The 6,323-nt window shown below is 38.6% G+C and overlaps 1 long non-coding RNA gene across 1 annotated transcript; it reads left to right on the plus strand.

Annotated features, from left to right (window-relative positions):
- Window positions 1-2,648: 2,648 nt before the first annotated feature.
- On the plus strand, window positions 2,649-4,120 carry LOC125485105. Its single transcript, XR_007263873.1, has 2 exons — window positions 2,649-3,023; window positions 3,229-4,120. It is a non-coding gene; the product is annotated as an uncharacterized LOC125485105 (long non-coding RNA).
- Window positions 4,121-6,323: the final 2,203 nt, after the last annotated feature.

Here is a 6,323-nt window from a genome sequence, read left to right on the forward strand (position 1 = left end):
CCACCCGGACCCATCCCCCTATTACCCACCTAATCTAGGCATCGTTGAACACTACAGGCTATTTAGCACAGCCAGTCCACCTAGCCTACACATTTTTGGACTGTGGGAGGAAACTGGAGCACCCAGAGGAAACCCATGCTGACACAGAGAGAATGTGCAAACTCAACACAGACAGTCGCCCAAGGGTGGAATCGAACCTGGGTCTCTGGCACCGTGAGGCAGCAGTGCTAACCACGGAGCCACCATGTCGCCCCAAATGTTGTTGCTGAAATTTCAAATTACTGTTGTACTACTAAGATCCATGCTAGTACCACTGATGCTTGACATGTCTCATGTAGCCAGATACAACCCAGAGCTAAACATTCTGGAATGAAGTACTGGCAGCACGCTCAAGCATCCACTTTTGCAGTCTTTTGCTAGCCAATCAGATTTAAAGTTCAGATTGCGCAAGACCTGTACATCATAGGATGCACAGAGTAAGAGGAGTTTCAGTTTTACTTTTCACAGTACACTTGACAGTAGCCAATGCTAAAAAATTGTATGATGAGAGGACCAAAAATTTAACAGCTTAATTCGAGACATTTTACCTCCAAAAAGTAGAACATTAAAATATTGTTTTGAGATCAGAGATTAATTCATTTATAATCCACACATATCAGACCAATTATTAAGTTGTATCCTATAAAACAAAACTTCAATGATGAATTCAACTGTTGGAGCTCTACAGACGATTCAATGTAGAGATATTATTTCTTAAGGCTATTGTAAAATCCCAATACATACATTAGCAGGAATGTCATGCGTGTGATAGGCACAATATTTTGTTAAATACGTAAAAAAAGAAACTTAGTAGGAGTTCTTTTTAAAAAAATTCAGAAACAGATTCCAACACAAAAATTCCAAAGATATTAGCATCCAATGCAAAATGGGTGTCTTAGACCAGCCTTTGAATATTTATGCATCTGGGCAAAGCCATTATAACAGCATTGAATGGGTACAAGTAAAAACTACCTGTTTAATAGATTCTCTCATTTCTAATCATTAAACCATCAAATAACGTTTTTAAAATAAGCGTTTATGATCAGCGCCCCACTAAAATTACCTCTCACTCTTCTGAAACATCAAAAGTAACAATATGTTCTCATTCCTTCATATATTATAATCCAGACATATCCCAAAAATCACCTCAAATTCATTCTTTCCCAAGTCCTCAAAACAATGAGCCTTTCGGCTTGGTCAATTTTCCCTGCAAAATATAACTTCTGAAATTCAAAGTGACCGTGTCAGACAACACCTGATGTTTCTTTATTATTCTTTCTTCTCCAACCTGACCAACATATTATTATAGAAATAGAGAATTGTTACAGCACAAGAGACAAACATTTGCCTTGAATATCTGCACAAACTCACCTAGTTCCACTCTCCGCACTGTCACCTTCTTCCTATAACCTTCCTATAACAATGTTTTCTCTTCAGATAATTATTTAATTCTTTGGAAGGTTTTAATTAAATCTGTCTCTATCACATGCTCAGGAATGCATTCCAGATCATAACTGCTCACCAAGTAAAAAAGCTTTTCCTCATGTCATCATTACATTTAAGGAAATTGGCAAAAGTGTCTACCAATATAAAGTTTCTCCTTACCTACCATGCTCAAGTCCCTAATGATTTTGAATACCCAACCCTTCGGCCTCAGCTTTTCCAACGTATCACTGTAATTGAAGTTCCTGAAACTATTTGCAGATCTTTTATGCACCCTCACCAGTATCTTTGTAATCTCCTTAAAACGTGCTAACCAGCATAAGACATGAATCAGCTGAGGGCAAACAGAGTTTGGTACAGGTTTGCTCAATTGCAAGATTTTTATTGATTAAAAACTGATGTGTATGGACACATACATATAATTCTTCTAATTAAGAATGCAATAATGGAAACTGTTGAAAATATTGAGACATTTGGGGAAAAAGTATCGTATTATCTGGAAAGGTGGAGGGAATCTTTTTTTAAAAAAATACATACCGGGATTTGATTTTGACTGCTGTAACAGATCTCACAGTAGTCATTTATCCAGGTTACCTCAATGGTCATTTCATTTGGGACTGGGAATGGTGTGCAATGGCAGAGGTGGAAAGAAATATTTGAACCGTTTTAGGAACTCATTGTTTTAACTCTAGTCTAGATTTCCTGCACTCTTCAAGGATGCAGTCTCACACCATGCGTTAGTGTTTTCTGCCTCAAGGAACTCTAAAGAGGCTCTGTAAACTTGGTCAATTACAACATCCATTCTTGACTGTGAAGACGCCTGCACACAGGAATAATCAACGTTAAATCATATATACTGTATAAAGCAGTTTCTGCTGTTGAAGAGATAGTAGGAACGGCAGATGCTGGAGAATCTGAGATAACAAGATGTAGAGCTGGATGAACACAGCAGGCCAAGCAGCATCAGAGGTGCAGGAAAGCTGACGTTTCGGGCCTAGACCCTTCTTCAGAAAAAATTTCTTTTCAAATAATTATTTAATTCTTTTGAAGATTTTGATGAAATCTGTCTCCATCACATGCTCAGGAATGCATTCCAGATCTTAACCGCTCACCAAGTAAAAAAGCTTCTGAAAAAGGGTCTAGGCCCGAAACGTCAGCCTTCCCACTCCTCTGATGCTGCTTGGCCTGCTGTGTTCATCCAGCTCTACACCTTGTTATCTCATCTTCTGCTGTTGAAGACATGGGAAGAAAAGGCGGGCTGGGAGCGAAGAGTCTAAGTTCACCCACCACACAACTAGTCATTCCTCTCTGGAAGAATTTTAGAAACAGAGTTAATAGTGACAAAAGTAACTGGCGATCTTTTTGCGCATGTGTCGTAACGTCACCGCACAAACAACCTCCTGTCAGAGTGTTAATGATTCTCTACCAACTCAGCTTGTGTTTGGGAAGTGCAAGCACGGGTCTGTCTCTCCAAACTGGAGCGAATCTCTTCGCCTTCGATGGATAGCGTATGAATGCGCCGTCAGACTAATAACATCATGGTAAATTACAACAGCTAGGATAGTATATATTTAATTAGTTGTTGACTTTTTAAAAAAAATATGCAGTTAAACCTGACCAGTATCAAATGTTTTTAATAAATGCATTGAAGGGGGCACTGTTGACTACAGTTCCTTTATATACAATAGGATCAGCAGCCTGTGTTTGTGCAGTTTCATAATTGGTTTATTTTTGGCTACTTTTCAGCTGGAAAAGGTTTGAGGGGCCCCATTGGGAGCGGGAATGATGCAATCGCTTGGAGCGCATTAATCCACCTCCAGGCACAGGCTTTTTGAACAATCGCACACCCTGCATTCCTTTCCTTAGTCGCAATATCACAACAGACTTGCATCAGACTGGTAAATCCGAGACATGAACAGCGCTCCTCTTCTCTCTTCCCCCGCCCGCCCCATTACTTCCTCGATTTTTGTTGTGTACAAAAAGCATATTGTGAGGTGGGATTTTATTTTGTTTAACTACTCTTGGTACGTGCACAGATCCCTGTCAAAAATGGCGTCCCTAACACGGTACCCATTCTGTCCCTTGAATTTCTTAATGATTTTTTAAGATCATTAGAGACCAGGACTCGAGCTAATAATAGTCAAGACATCCCGATTTAATTTAGCAGGCCTTTGAAATTACGGCTTTTATTTTTCCCTCTGTCGGCCTGTGTTGCTTCGCTTCATAAAGTCCCTCAATCACATCTAGTAAAGTATTTCGATCAAATATTGGACAGGCATGACTGGTGGGCGGTGGCGGGCAATCTGCCACAGGCGAACCCACACCTCTGGCAACAACAAACCTTAAAATGACTCTTCCATTTGCAACCGACTGCGATTTTAAAAGATACTCTTTCACACTTCGCAACACGTGAACCTCGCAGAGTCGTTTCGAGACAAACATCTTAAAAGATCTTCAAGTATTAAGTTGTCCAAAAAAGGAGAGGTTGTTGGTCTTATTTGAATACGTGGAGAAAGCATTCCAGTATTTCAGCAACGACTTCCGGTGTTTCAGTATCACTCGAACCCATGTTTAAAAAAGACTAAATTGGAAGTTATATGCCCAAAACAGAAAATAAAGTCGTATGTGATTGATCTAAGTTGTCTCTGTTAAATTGATTGATTTTTCTTAACATTTATGATATGTATCACAAGTTTTTTGGAGCAAATCGAAAGCCAGGCCGTCTAAAAGGGGTAATTCGTATTGGGATCACTCCCACTCCTTAAGAAAACGGGGCCACAGCTTCATTTCCATATCTTTCACGAATCCTTAAAAAGATTAAAGGTAGTGCAACTTGAACTACAGTAATTACCTAACTGTACAACTACCGTTTGTCAGCACGACAGGATACAAAAGATTAAACTCATGAAAGGTCTTCCTTCCCTATTGAAGTAATTTCTCAACGTCCTGCCTACCGGCAATTTTTTACCATTAGAAACCTTTCCATCTGTACCATCTTCATTAACCTTGCTATTAAATAAATTTACCAGCAATAGTTTGGCTTGCTCCATGTTTTTAAGTTTAGCCCTGCAATTAAAATTAGACACATTTCAAAAGATCCTATTTTTAAAAATCTAGTCTTGATGTGATCTTTTGTGATTTGAAATTCAGAAAATGGCTGCCTTGTGTTTAGGTTACATATTAGCCGTGGAGGTGCTGGCCCTGCCTCTTGGCAAAAATGCTCTGTAGTCTTTGAAACTGCGCCCAAGTCTCTGGTCCCAGACTTTATCCATTAAATTAACATTCAATCGGAAATGCTCCACGCACAAGGAAAAACTATCCACAATGATAATTATCCTTTTGCTGCAACTGCAGTTATTACAACATGTAAAAGCAATTAAAAGCCAGCGGCAGGGGACATCACTGCAGTATAATTTCCGAAAATTCCATTTGTGATTTTACCTCTTCCCCCCACTTCCTTCTTAAACTAAACGCTATGCTGTGCATCAGACAAAAATAATGACTTCACAGTTTTGAAGAAAGCTCAGAACAACTACAACGCATATAATTCTTGCATTTAGGAGAATGAATGTACCTCCGATATCTAATCTCAACTTTCCAACAAAATACCGAACTTTTTCACGAATATCAATAGAATACGAAGCTAGTTTTAGGCAGAAACTTCTATCAAAATTTATTTAATGCTAAAATACTATCAACTTAAGTAGATATGCATGGTTGTTCACCATGTTCTTCACAAAGGCCAACTACAGAACCAAGAAAAGATAAGCCATCCTTGCAACCAGGTCACAGACAATAGCAGCCATTTTAACAAAAGGCCTACTCTGGTTTATTGCAGTGCAATGATAATCTGACATCCAGCTCTCACTTTTAAATATTTAGTCACTGATTAAATCTTAATAAAACTTTTCATATTTTAAAACTGCAAGATCCAACACTTTAATCAACTCAAATACATTGAAAACCAAATTTCAACCGTTAACAGTATAAAATGAAAATATCAGCGCAAATCACAAGCTCCAAAAGCCAAGATCCGCGTAACTCAAACTGAGCAAACAAGCAGTCCAGCCCCAGGCTTGACGTGGGCCGCTGGTGACAAGAGAAACTTTGCCCTACAACAGCATCGATATGTAGCAACCTAAATAATGACCAATTTTAATCTCTTCCCCTATTTTCACAAAAAATAAAACATTTTCTTTAGGGCGCAGCATTAACTGCAATTTGCCTTTTATCCATCAGCGAAGGCATCCACCATTATGTATTAAGTTACGTCCAAGGTCCGATACGTCAATATGCTCACTAAAATTCCAAATATAAATCGTAGTGTTTAATTTGTTTGGTTTTAGCGCATTGTTCTATATTGAAACGGCAACAGTGCGCAAACTTGTGGAATGCATTTATCTTTGAGGCTTAATGATCAGGAGTTAGTTTGTTTTACTGGCGTGCCTAAAATTCAAACGAAGTCTTCACTCAGACGAACAAGGGGGTTGCCCATCTGCCTATTTATTAACATTCTTGGGAACTTCATGAAAAGATCAAATTTCACTGGAGGCATTAGCCAATTCCCTCCACACAACTATTTTACTTGTGGAATTTAAATAAAATGTATTTTCTTTCGTGTATATATCGACATGTCACGCGCTCATCGTAAGCGTTAACAACTCACAAAGGAAACGAATAAAACATTTTCAGAAACACATTTCAAAAATATTTCAACGATAATGATTAATTACACATTCGAATCGATTTCCTAACACCATAAAACACCGCCTAAACCATGCAAATCTGCCAAAATATTTCAGTCCTGGGAGCAAATTCAACCCGTGACTGGAAGAAATGCA

The sequence above is a fragment of the Rhincodon typus genome, chromosome 16, assembly GCF_021869965.1.
Source record: "Rhincodon typus isolate 14 chromosome 16, sRhiTyp1.1, whole genome shotgun sequence".
NCBI classification, from domain to species: domain Eukaryota; kingdom Metazoa; phylum Chordata; class Chondrichthyes; order Orectolobiformes; family Rhincodontidae; genus Rhincodon; species Rhincodon typus.